At 47.6% G+C, this 13,007-nt stretch overlaps 1 pseudogene; it reads right to left on the bottom strand.

The window, feature by feature from the left end:
- Positions 1-13,007, bottom strand: part of LOC112123844 — a 158,705-nt pseudogene that overhangs the window by 70,673 nt on the left and 75,025 nt on the right.

Genomic DNA, 13,007 nt, shown 5'->3' with positions numbered 1-13,007 from the left:
GTCTGGGGCTTGGTCCTTTGGGATCAGGAGAACCTTTTTCTTTTACTGGGGTCTTGGTTTTCATAACCATTTGTCCCCATAACGAGTGGCACTGGTGGTGATACTGGGAAACTGGAATGTCTAAGGAGATTGCTTGTGAGACTTGCGGTTAGCCAGTGGGGTGAGACCGAAGTCCTCTTAGTCTGGCTGGTTTGGTTTGCCTTAGAGGTGGAAAAACCCCAGCCTTGGGCTGTAACTGCCCTGTTTGAGCAATTTGTCCTGAGTTGGCACTCTCAGTTGGGTTCCGCCAGAACCGCATTGTCACACCGTGGTATGTTGTCTGCACAGGTAACCCAGGTAAAAAGGCGCGAATCGATTGTCTGCCGTTGCTCTGATGGAAGGGGAGGGGCCTGACAACATGTACCCAGAACCCCCTGCGACACTGTTTTTACATCATCAGGCATTGGGATCTCAACCCAGAATTCCAATGGGCGGCGGAGACTGCGGGAACTGTGGGATAGCTACCCACAGTGCAATGCTCCGGAAGTCGACACTAGCCTCGGTACTGTGGACGCAGTCAGCCGACTTAATGCACTTAGAGCATTTTATGTGGGGACACACTCAATCGACTGTATAAAACCGATTTCTATAAAACCAGCTTCCATAAATTCGACCTAATTTCGTAGTGTAGACATACCCTTACAGTCAGAGCCCAAAATGAAATAAACTCTCTGTCCTCTCTACAATCTTAGGCAGGTAATGTCTCTTCCTCTCTCTGAGCTTCAATAAAACATGAAGAAAGAACAAACAGACATTTGCATCCTCCAATGAGAGTTGAGAGAGGATTTTCTTCTCTTTCATTCTACCCCAGGCAAGAGAGGGGATAATAACCATTTAACGGATGATTGCAGAGAGAAAAGTTTGGTCATTATAAATAGGACAATATCAATTGTTCTCCATGTTCACTGACGGTAGGACAAGAAGTAATGGGCTTAATCTGCAGCCAGGGAGGTTCCCGTTAGATATTGGGGAAAGCTTTCTAACTATAAGGGTAGTTAAGCTCTGGAATAGGCTCCCAAGGGTGTCTGTGGAGTCTCTGTCCTTGGAGGTTTTTAAGAACAAGTTGAACAAACCTCTGTCACGGATAGTCTGCATATACTTGCTCCCATAGACAATCTGCTCTGGCTCTGGCTCCCACCTTGTGCTCTGTGCCTGGGCCAACTGTTGAGGGCACTTGACCCCACATGCCCTCCCGACGCATCACCTCTGCTGGGCCCTGCCTCAGCAGAGAGGGCTGGACTTGATGACCTCTCCAGGTCCCTTGCAACTGTACATCTCTATAATTCTATGCCATAGCACTAGAATATAAAAAACAACAAAAGTGAAAGCACCGCAATATAACATCTAACAATTCAGCATGAAATGACATTCCACAACGCAAAGTGACAATATGTAGGAGTGCAAAGCCCTACAATTCAGCACAGGTCAAATGAACGTACCATAGGGCAAAATGACGCACTGCAAAATTGCTCAGCTCAAACCAACGCAACACAAGGCAGTGCAAAAATGATACAACACGAAACAATGCATCAGAGTGCAAAGTGACACTATGCAAAACAGTGAGTCAGGACCAAGTATACCTAGGCCAGACCTGACAGGTGTTTGCATAACCCCTTAAAATCCTCCAATGAAGGAGATTATGCAACTTCTCATTGAGGCCTCTGCCATGCAATCGACAAAACTTGGCTTGTGGTTAAGGGCCAGGCAATGACTCATAAAATATGGATTCAGTTCCCAGTTTGGCCCCATTATTCTCTGTGCAAACATGGACAAATTACATCACATCTTTGGGCCTCAGTTTCCCCATCTATAAAATGGGACCCACCCTCCCACACTTCGTCTATTTTGCCTGTGAGCTGTTGGCAGCAAGGACTCTCTTTCTCACTATGAGTTGTACAACACCTGGCAGAATCAGGGCCCCCACCCTCAGTCAGGGTCTCTGCAGTATAATCTGGGAGCCCAATGATGATACAAAAAAACTCCCCTTTCATTTATTTGTTTTTAAAAGGCCATTTATAGCCTTTGAGTTCAGGCAGGAAACATGACCCAAGAGTCTGAGGAAAAAGAAAGAAAGAAATAACATTACCCCCAAAGGTAGCATTTTGAAACATTTAAACTTCTCATAATTTTTAAGCTGCCCTCTGAATTTTTGAGTCCAGACTCCTAGTCATTGAGTGTTAGGAGCTGCATAAATCAAGTGTATTGTAGTTAATAACCACCTGCACGGTTCCTGCTATGGGAGATGTTTCTCACCTGACCTCTCTTCAGGGTCAGGTGAGGGATTTGCAGTGTGGTAGGGGGCTCTGGGATGAGCCTGGGGTAGGGGGTTGGGGTGCAGGAGGGGTTGAGGAGTGCAAGCTCTGGGAGCGAGTTTGGGAGCAGGACTGGGCTCCGGGCTGGGGCAGAGTGTTGGGGTGCAGGAGGGTATGCAGGATGTGGGCTCTGGGAGGGGGGTTCGGGCTGGGGCTTGGGGTGCAGGAGGAGTTTGGGGTGCTAGCTCTGGCAGGGGTTCAGGGCTGGTTTGGGTGCTGGCTCTGGGAGGGGGCTCAGGGCTGGGGCTTGGGGTGCAGGGGGGGGTTTGGGGTGCTGGCTCGAGGTAGGGGCTCAGGGCTGGGGCAAGGGGTGCGGCCTCCCACCAGGCAGCACTTACCTCTGGTGGCTCCCGGTTGGCGGTAGAGCGTGGCTGATGCTAAGACAGGCTCCCTACCTAACCTGGCCCCACACTCCTCCCAGAAGGGGCCAACGTGCCCTTGTAGCCCCTGGGCAGCAGATGGGGGCATGTGGCTCCATGCGCTGCCCCTTTCTGCAAGCACCTCCCCCGCAGTTCCCATTGGCCACAGCTCCCCATCCCGGCCAATGGGAGCTGTGGGAGCATGGGGCTGGGGCAGGCAGGGAGCCTGTCTTAGCAGCAGCCCCGCTGTGTGTGTAAACCAGGGGTCAGCAACGTTCGGCACGCGGCTCGCTAGGGTAAGCACCCTGGCGGGCCGGGCCAGTTTTATTTACCTGCTGACGCGGCAGGTTCGGCCGATCGCGGCCCCCACTGGCCACGGTTTGCCATCCCGGGCCAATGGGGGCGGCGAGAAGTGGCGCGGGCGAGCGATGTGCTGGCCGCGGCTTCTCGCCGCCCCCATTGGCCCGGGACAGCGAACCGCGGCCAGTGGGGGCCACGATTGGCCGAACCTGCCGCGTCAGCAGGTAAATAAAACTGGCCCGGCCCGCCAGGGTGCTTACCCTGGCGAGCCACGTGCCGAACGTTGCCGACCCCTGGTGTAAACTATCACTGTGTAGGCTTCCTGCCATATCCCATGTAAATGTTATAAAAGGAATCTCATGCAATGCTTCTCAAATACAACTGTTATATTTAATCCCAAATATGCAACCTATCAGCTCCCAGTGTTCAGTCCCAGAGCCTGGCTCTCCCCTCACTCGCACTGTTAATACAGAATTAATGGGACCATGGTTCTGATCAGAAAGAGTGTGGCGGTGGTAGGGAATTTCATCCCCCGTGCAACCTCCAATATGCAAAATCATAGAATCATAGGACTGTAAGGGACCTTGAGAGGTCATCTAGTCCAGCCCCCTGCACTAATAAGTATAATCTAGACCATCCTTGACAGGTGTTTGTCTAACCTGCTCTTAAAAACCTCCACTGACAGAGATTCCACAACCTCCTGGGAAATTTACTCCAGTGCTTAAACACCCTGACAGTTAGGAAGTTTTTCCTAATGTCCAACATAAACCACCCTTGCTGCAATTTAAATTAAATTAATGGAGATATCCCATCTCCTAGAACTGGAAGGGACCTTGAAAGGTCATCAAGTCCAGCCCCCTGCCTTCACTAGCAGGACCAAGTACTGATTTTGCCCCAGATCCCTAAGTGGCCCCCTCAAGGATTGAACTCACAACGCTGGGTTTAGCAGGCCAATGCTCAAACCACTGAGCTATCCCTCCCCCCATTGCCCATTGCTTCTTGTCCTATCCTCAGATTAAGAATAATGTGTCTCCTTCCTCCTTGTAACAACCTTTTATGTACTTGAAAACTATCATGTCCCTTCTCAGTGATCTCTTCTCCAGACTAAACACACCCAATTTTTTTCAATCTTTCCTCATAGTTCACATTTTGTAGACCTTTAATCATTTTTGTTGCTCTTCTCTAGACTTTCTCCAATTTGTCCACATCTTTCCTGAAATGTGGTGTGCAGAACAGGACATAATACTTCAGCCGAGGCCTAATTAGCGTGGATTCCCTCCAGAAAAGAAGGGCTGCAATTAAAAACCGAGGGAACACCTCAAACCTGAAAAGATTTTTAAAAAATCAGTATATGATAATTATACAGGAAAGAGCAAAATCTGAAATTTGATAGCTGTGATTAATGATTAAAAAGAAAAGGATGCAAATATGAGCAATTTGAGATCCACTCTCACAAATTAGAGGAAATGCCGGGTAGGCAGGTGGCATGGCCCCCGGTGGCCCCAGCACCCGGAGTGCCGGGTGGGTGGGTAGTGCAGCTCCCTGCGGCTCCAGTGCCCAGAGCACCGGCTCCCACACCCTGAGTGCCAGGCGGGCATCGTAGCCCCCAGCGTCCAGAGCACCAGAGGCACGGACCCCAGCATCCAGAGCACTCTGCATCATGAGTACCGGCCCCTACCGCCTGGAGTCCTGGGCCACAGGCCAACCCCCACTAGCCCCATTGGTCTGACCCAGGATGGCTGTTCTTCTGTTCTTAGAAAGTGTGTGAGGGGCATTGTGGGTCCAGATGGGAATGTAGGAGAGGGAGAGGGAGTGGGGGCAGGTCTTGGGGCATTTGAGCTGCAGCAGGAATCATACAGGTGAAGGTTTGGAGTGCACAGGATGGGGTGGAGCTGGATGGGGAATGAGTCTGGGGTCCCAGCTCCCAGTAATGTCCCGAGCTCCCCAAGTCCCACTGACAGCTGAGCTCTTTCTGCCCATTGAAGCCAGGAGAGAAATTGGGTGGTGGGTGAGTTTGTTTCCCAAATGACTGACAGAGCCAAGCAAGGAGCAAAGAAATGTTTCCTTCAGTCACTAGGTCTCACTCCCCTTCTCTGATAATGAGCAATGGTAAGAGAAGAAGAGGTTAAAACATCTAAGTGGTGGCTAGGTTTGAATGACAAATTTAAAACCATCACAACACCCTCTACTGTGTCACTAACACTATCAGATTCTGACCTTTCACTGACACATCATTAATAAAGGTTTCCCTGAAGTACGTTGCTATGATTATTTCAATGGCTCCTACACCGATACCTGCTGCCCCTTCTGGCTGGTTAACTGCACTATTTGGAACCTGCACCTCAAATTACACCCTTCCTGGGAGCAAGATTCAAACTGTCCAGGGAAACCCCATTGGGTTTCAAGTGCAACACAGGCAGGGAGGTGAGGGGACAGCACAGGGGTCTCTGAGCTTCTTCTTTGTCACAGGGAGTGGGGTCTAGTGGGGGGCTGGGAGCCAGGACTCCTGGGTTGTATTCCTGGCTGTGGGAGGAGAGAAGGGCTTAGTAGGTTAGAGTAGGAGGGGCTGGGAGTCAAAGAGAAAAGCTGGGCATGAGCAAAGCAGCAGGGCAAAAGGAGAACCTGGAGATGATGGGGATTCAATCCAGGGCCTTATATATGAAAAAATGTGCTCTACCATGGAGCTACAACCCCACACAGGCCATGGTAGTTAGGTGTTACATTCAGAGCCCTCCTGTTTCCAGAGCATCCAGTGGCCTATAATCATAGAAGTTTAGGGTTGGAAGAGACCTCAGGAGGTCATCTAGTCCAGCTCCCCGCTCAAGGCAGGACCAACCCCAACTAAATCATCCCAGCCAGGGCTTTGTCAAGCCAGGTCTTAAAAACCTCTAAGGATGGAGATTCCACCACCTCCCTAGGGAACCCATTCCAGTGCTTCACCACCCTCCTAGTGAAATAGTGTTTCCTAATATCCAACCTAGACCTCCACCACTGCAACTTGAAACCATTAATTCTTGTTCTGTCATCTGCCACCACTGAGAACAGCCAAGCTCCATCCTCTTTGGAACCCCCCTTCAGGTAGTTGAAGGCTGCTATCAAATCTCCCCTCACTCTTTTCTTCTGCAGACTAAACAAGCCCAGTTCCCTCAGCCTCTCCTCATAAGTCATGTGCCCCAACCCCATAATCATTTTGGTTGTCCTCTGCTGGAATCTCTCCAATTTGTCCACATGCCTTCTGTTGTGGGGGGCCCGAAAATTGGATGCAATGCTCCAGATGTGGCCTCACCTGTGCCAAATAGAAGGGAAATAATCACTTCTCTCAATCTGCTGGCAACGCCCTAATGCAGCACCATATGCCGTTAGCCTTCTTGGCAACAAAGGCACACTGTTGACTCTGATCCAGCTTCTCATCTACAGTAATTCCCAGGTCCTTTTCTGCAGAACTGCTGCTTAGCCAGTCAGGCCCCAGCCTGTAGCAGTGCATGGGATTCTTCCTTCCTAAGTGCAAGACTCTGCACTTGTCATTGTTGAACCTCAGATTTCTTTTGGCCCAATCCTCCAATTTGTTTAGGTCACTCTGGACCCAATCCCTATCCTCCAGCGCTTGGATTCTTTACATGCCTTCACAGAGCAAAGATCACATGTTCCATGATTTCATGGGCAGAGTTTTAGGTCTATTTTCATTCAGGGAACTATGCTATAGGGTGCCATCCCGGTGTGGACATGACAGGTGGATCAACATAGATGCACATTGTGACCCTTCTCAGGGTGCTGAGGGCTGTGAGTCTCCTTGTTGCCACCTTTCACTAGTAAGAGGGACTTTTGCATTTGGCAGCTGGATGTTAGCGACCAAACTCACCCAGCCTGTCAGGCACTCAAGCACCCTCCTCTGAGCTACAGCAGCCCTGCCAGTCGACAATAGAGGCACCCTAAGCCCTGAGTTCCTTCAATGTGTCCCCCTCTGGCGTCCAGCCCCGATCACCAGATACTCAGAGAAATCCCAGATCCTCTTTTCCTGAAGCAATGGTATATCCCAGGTTACCAGTTTTACTGTAGAACACTGCTCCTGTTTCACACACAGCACTTCAGTACACTTATCGAACAAATGGAAATTTATTTAAAAAGGGATAGAGATTTAAACAGAAACAAACATGTATGATGGAAACCAACCGTTACCCAACAGAACAAAATTACAAAATGCAACCTACACTTTTTAATAGTTATCTTTCCCTATCTAAGTAGATTCTCACCTCACACTTCAGTCTATTGCAGTGATTGGCTTTGATGAAGCATCACTGGTTGTTAGGGATCTCCTTGGTGAATGGACCCAGAGTGGTTTTCTCCACCCTGTTATAAACTGATTCAATCTTTTGTCTTTATTCATAGAAAGGACGATCTCCTCATTGTCATATTGTCCTTTTCACTTCCACAGGGTTTTGATGTTTATAATTTGTCTTTGATAGTTTTCTGTCGGCTTTTCTGGGTTGGTGCAAAGGTTGACAACGGAGCAACACATCGCATAGCTGGCTAGCAAGGGACGGGTGACAATTCCCTCCCACTGGAATGGACCGTCCCCACCAAGACCAATGATTGGGGTGACTCATTTTCATGACAATACCATATGGGCATAATTTTCCATGTACTTACATTACTCCTTCAGTATGACTCGTACACACCTCTCGCAGTGACTAGGCGTAACAATAATTTACAAGCTTTCAGTAGAAATCTCACTGCTACGCTTTCTGCATAAATATAATAAAAATCAGTGTACTAGGTGTGGCGAGTTTGTCAGGTCTGAGACAGGAGTTACTTGTGAACAGTGACCCCTTTGCCAATTGGCACCAATGAGCTTTTGTCACACATGCACTGAGCTATACAGTCACATCCTGATATAATAGAAAGGCCAGAACAAAAAATATAGAAAGGAACAATAAGGTACTAAAATGACAACGGTTGGAATGCTTCATTTCTCTCTTTGGACTGATGAAGAGCTGTAGCTACAGTTGAGGAACCAGGTTATCTGATAACTGGCTCAGTACTCCATACTAGGAGCACTATCACATACAGGGAGAAAGGTCAAAATTGGAATTGATGTCATGACTTGATTCCCATAGGGCCACATCGAAGTGTGAAACTGTATGGAGGGCCGGGTAGGGAAGGCTGTGCCTCCCCAAACAGCCTGGCCCCTACCCCCTATCTGCCCCCTCCCACTTCCTGCCCCCTGACTGTCCCCCACAGAACCCCTGACCCATCCAACCCCCCCGATCCTTGTCCCCTGACTGCCCTCTCCAAGGACCCCATACCCCAAACCACACCCCAAGGACACCACCCCCTATCCAACCCACCCTGCTCCCTGTCCCCAGAATGCCCCAACCCCTATCAACAGCCCCACCCCCTGACAGCCCCCCAGGACTCCCATGCCCTATCCAACCCCACCTGTTCTCTGTCCCCTGACCGTCCCCCCAACCTCCATCCCATCCAACCGCCCCCTGCTCCCTGTCCACTGACTGCCCCCTGGAATCCCCGGCCCCTTATCCACCCCCTCCCCCCACCATGGTGCTCAGAGCAGCAGGAGCTCACAGCCGCACTGCTGGCATGGCGGCGTGGCTGCCGGGTTGGGCGGACAGCAGGGAGGGGCTGGGGGCTAGCCTCCCTGGCTGGGAGCTCAAGGGCCAGGCAGGATGGTCTAGTGAGCCGTAGTTTGCCCACCTCTGCCATAGGGGATCAATTGTCTAAGGCTATGTCTACACTTCCAACACTGGAAGTATTCTTCTGACAACCTAACACTGTCTACAGTGGGGCTCAGGTCACATTAACTACTTCTCTCAGTGAAGTGGATTTTTCACACCCCTGAGAGATGTGGCTATGACAACATAGCTTTTCAGCAAAGACCAGCCTTTAGATGGCTTTTTGATATGAATGGCAATAGACTTCAGCCTTTTCCTTGATACTGATGATTGCAACTTTCCTACCTGCTGGACACATCCTATGACCGATGTCATGCCTTTCCTTTGCAAATTAGAGAAGTGGGGAAGTCAGTGACCCTTACAGGCTAAGTGGGTAAAAAGTTATACAACTTGTCTCCTCGAGTAGTTTTCCTTCTTATAGAAATTGACTCTGAAGCTAAGCAAAATAAGTTCTATTTGAAATACAAAAAATTAAAATCTATACTGGGCCAATATTCTCTTATACACTATTTCTCACACACATTCTCCCACCCCAACCTTCGGAGGGAAGTTTTCTATAAGAACTCCTTACACTAAAGGGGGTAAATTAAATCAAATTAACTTTTCAATATTAGCCATCATTTCCTGTACAAGTAACAAAACAAAAAAAACAACTTTCAGTTTTCCAAAATAATTCAGATTATCACACAAATTAGTCTGTTACTCTTTAACCAATAACTTCACCTATAATTTCATTTTCATTAGTAACAACAACATATTCAAAGATCACAAATTCTGGTCACATATGTTAGTTTTCTTTTAATCCCCATTGCCAACATCTGAACCTTGGCTCAAGTTGTGGTTTGTCCCAACGTAGGTCCTAACCACTTCTGTGAGTTCATATATCTCTGGTTCTTCTGCCATGTGTGTTGGTGGAAGAGGTCTCCTATGTCAGAATGTTTGCATCACATGTTTTAATCTTTCAAAGTAGTAGGAGGTAGGGGAGAAGTGATGTAAATGCATAAAACAGAAGAGAAAACAGTCTGGTCTACACTAAAGACATTGATCAGTATAACTATATTGCTCGGGGGTGTAAAAAATCCACACTGCTGAGCTACGTAGTTAAACAGCCCTAACCCCCTGTGTAGACAGTGCTACATCAGCAGGAGAGCAACATAGCCACCACCAATTGCGGGGACTGGACTAATGAAGTCCGATGGGAGAGATCTCTCCCATTGGGTGAGAGCATCTGTAATAGGAGTGGGGGAGGGATAGCTCAGTGGTTTGAGCATTGGCCTGCTAAACCCAGGGTTGTGAGCTCAATCCTTGAGGGGGCCATTTAGGAATCTGGGGCAAAATCAGTACTTGGTCCTGCTAGTGAAGGCAGGGGGCTAGACTCAATGACCTTTCAAGGTCCCTTCCAGTTCTAGGAGATGGGATATCTCCATTAATAATAATAAAAAATACAGTGGCGCAGCTACATTGGTGCATCAGCTTTATTGTGTAGCCATAGCGTCAGAGAAAAAACCATGGAATCAGGACTCAACATGCGAGTATCCGGAAGTCTGAAATTGGAGCCTGACACATTCGTTGCCTCATTGGTTACCATCATTTCTACAGCCTGAAAGTCCTTGTTACCCAATCAGGCAGCCAGTTTGGGATCCACGGGGAAGGAATGTCCTATGAAGCACTCTCTCTTTGGATCCAAACGATAAAGGATGTTTGTTCTCTATCTAACCCTGGCATCCTTTGGAAGTGTAATCAGTGACACTGAACTAGGAAGTGGAGTGGTACAAACAATTTTCCTTGGGTCATTGGTCACTATAGCTTCCTTTACTGGGGTGGAAGCCAAGAACTGGGTGTGGACTCTTTCAACCCCAGTTCTTTCCAAATCCTTGGCCTTGGTTAGGGTAAATTTACACTTCTCTGAAGTAGAATCCTTTACAAAACCACTCAAAATCTCAGCAGTGTTAGTAAGAAATGGCTTCCCGAAACATGCCCAGCTTTTCTTTAATTCGGTGGCAGAGGTCCAGGCAAGGGACTGGATAGAGGCCTGGATCAGAATTTCCATTAGTTACCAGAGCTGGAGTTTCTATTCAAGAATATCTATTTTTCTGAAGCTATTACATTTTCAACACTGATTTCATTTTATACACGTTTTTAGCACCTAAATTCAACAAAAACCCCATTTCTATTTCCTCAACATCTGTGCCATGAAGGGCAGCATTTCCCATACCATAGGATTAGCTAGGACAGACCTTCTGTAGGACCTGGGTTACAAATGCTTTGGGAACCAAATCATGGGCATTTTCCCTACTTCAAAATCACTTAATATGGAATTCGCTCCCCAGATCATCTGAGACAATATTGCCTTAAACAAGTGAACTACACTGTGCTCATATACACTTCCTTCAGTTAGTTGGGGTTCTGCTGTTGTTCACCATTTCCGAATGGAGATTTTAAATCACTACTGTTTCTTTGTTAGCATATCCAGTAAATTGGAGAGCTCTCTCCTGTTGACAGAGCTTTCTCCATGTCATCAAGGAGGGATGGAGAAAAAGCAAAGCTGAAGTGAGAAATGATGACTTTAGCAAAGGGTCATTGGTCTTAAATTCTCCAATAAATCTGAGCTACATCCTATGAAACTGAACTAATATCCAATTGGGTGACCAAACAGCCTTCAGGAAAGATAGAAACCCACATCACAGGGAGATAGAATACATGACAATGGAAGTGTCAAGTGAAATTCCAGAGCAGGTTACATCTGAGTTTTCAGAATCAGGACATGAGATTCTCCCATCACATTCTCCTCTGATTCATTCAAACCTGCTTCACTCAGCACTGTCTCAATAGTCAGTTATGTGATTTATAATTTTTTTTAGTATCCGAGCATCCCCATAATGAGGGGGAAACAGCCCTCTTGGCAGAAGTGGCTTTACCAATAGATGGAACTTGGGATTTAAACTCCAAATAACCACACTGTGTTTGGGATCCATTTGAATTCCCGTCCCAGGTCTTTGACACTTTCATCTCCAGTCATAATGACTCTGATATAGTATTAAAGAAGTCAAAGCATCATCTCCAAGCATAGACAATGGAGAATGCTTCATCACATGACAGTTTGAGAAGTAGATGGATAGAATGTGATGAATATAAACTCTACATGGCTCAGGCAAAAGGTAAGAGTTCTGCAGTGATGGGGAAGAAGATAATCTCTGAGTTACTCTGTCTCCTTCCAGTGTCAGAGAGGCTGCCCCTGCTCCTCTTCATTTACATATAATTTGAAAAGTTCCCAATAATAGCTGCTCTTTAGCAAAACCCAGGGCAACATGAGAACTGGCAATGATAAAATCTGCATCATTGGTGACTAACAATAACTTTGCAATAGGAGGAATGGTATAAATGTGATGCTCCCTGGTTCCTGATAGGAAGAGTACACTCAAATTACTCGTGGGACAATACAAAGGACAAATAGGTCCACCTCAAGAGAGGGCGAACTGCAGAAGGCAAAAATGGGCCACTCATCTGGACAAGCTGAGGGTTAACAGTACTGAAAACAGTTCAAACAGCTTTAAAAGTTACCATGTGGGAATCAGGAAAAGTATTAAAGAAAAAAAAAGGTATTGATAGCCCTAGAGGTTTTTATGGTGTTGATCTCCCTTGCAGATTCTCTGATGGCTAACATGGGCTGAGTGCCAAGAGAAAGTATTCCCACACTCACTGCATTCATAGGGCCTCTCCCCTGTGTGGACTCGTTGATGTTTAGAAAGGTCTGAGCTGCTAGTGAAGCATTTTCCACACTCACTGCATTTGTAGGGCCTCTCACCTGTGTGGATTCTTTGATGAACAGAAAGGGCTGATCTTTGAGTGAAGCTTTTTCCACACTCACTGCATTCATAGGGCCTCTCCCCTGTGTGGAGTCTCTGATGTTCACAAAGGGCTGATCTGCGAGTGAAGTTTTTCCCACACTCGCTGCATTCATAGGGCCTCTCTCCTGTGTGGATACTCTGATGACTAATAAGGCTTGAGCACTGACTGAAGGTTTTCCCACACTCACTGCATTTATAGGGCCTTTCCCCTGTGTGGATTCTCTGATGAACAGAAAGAGCTGATCTGTGAATGAAGTTTTTCCCACACTCTCTGCATTTATAGGGCCTCTCCCCTGTGTGGATTTTCTGATGACTAATAAGGTGCGAGCTGCGATTGAAGGTTTTCCCACACTCATGACATTCATAGGGCCTCTCCCCTGTGTGGATTCTCTGATGGTGAAAAAGGCCTGATCTGTGAGTGAAGCTTTCCCCACACTCACTGCATTTGTAGGGCCTCTCCCC

The sequence above is a fragment of the Terrapene carolina genome, unplaced genomic scaffold, assembly GCF_002925995.2.
Source record: "Terrapene carolina triunguis isolate 2854851 unplaced genomic scaffold, T_m_triunguis-2.0 Scaffold751, whole genome shotgun sequence".
Lineage (NCBI taxonomy): Eukaryota > Metazoa > Chordata > Testudines > Emydidae > Terrapene > Terrapene triunguis.
Note: the sequence above shows the minus strand (reverse complement) of the source record. Positions and strands in the feature narration are given on the sequence as shown.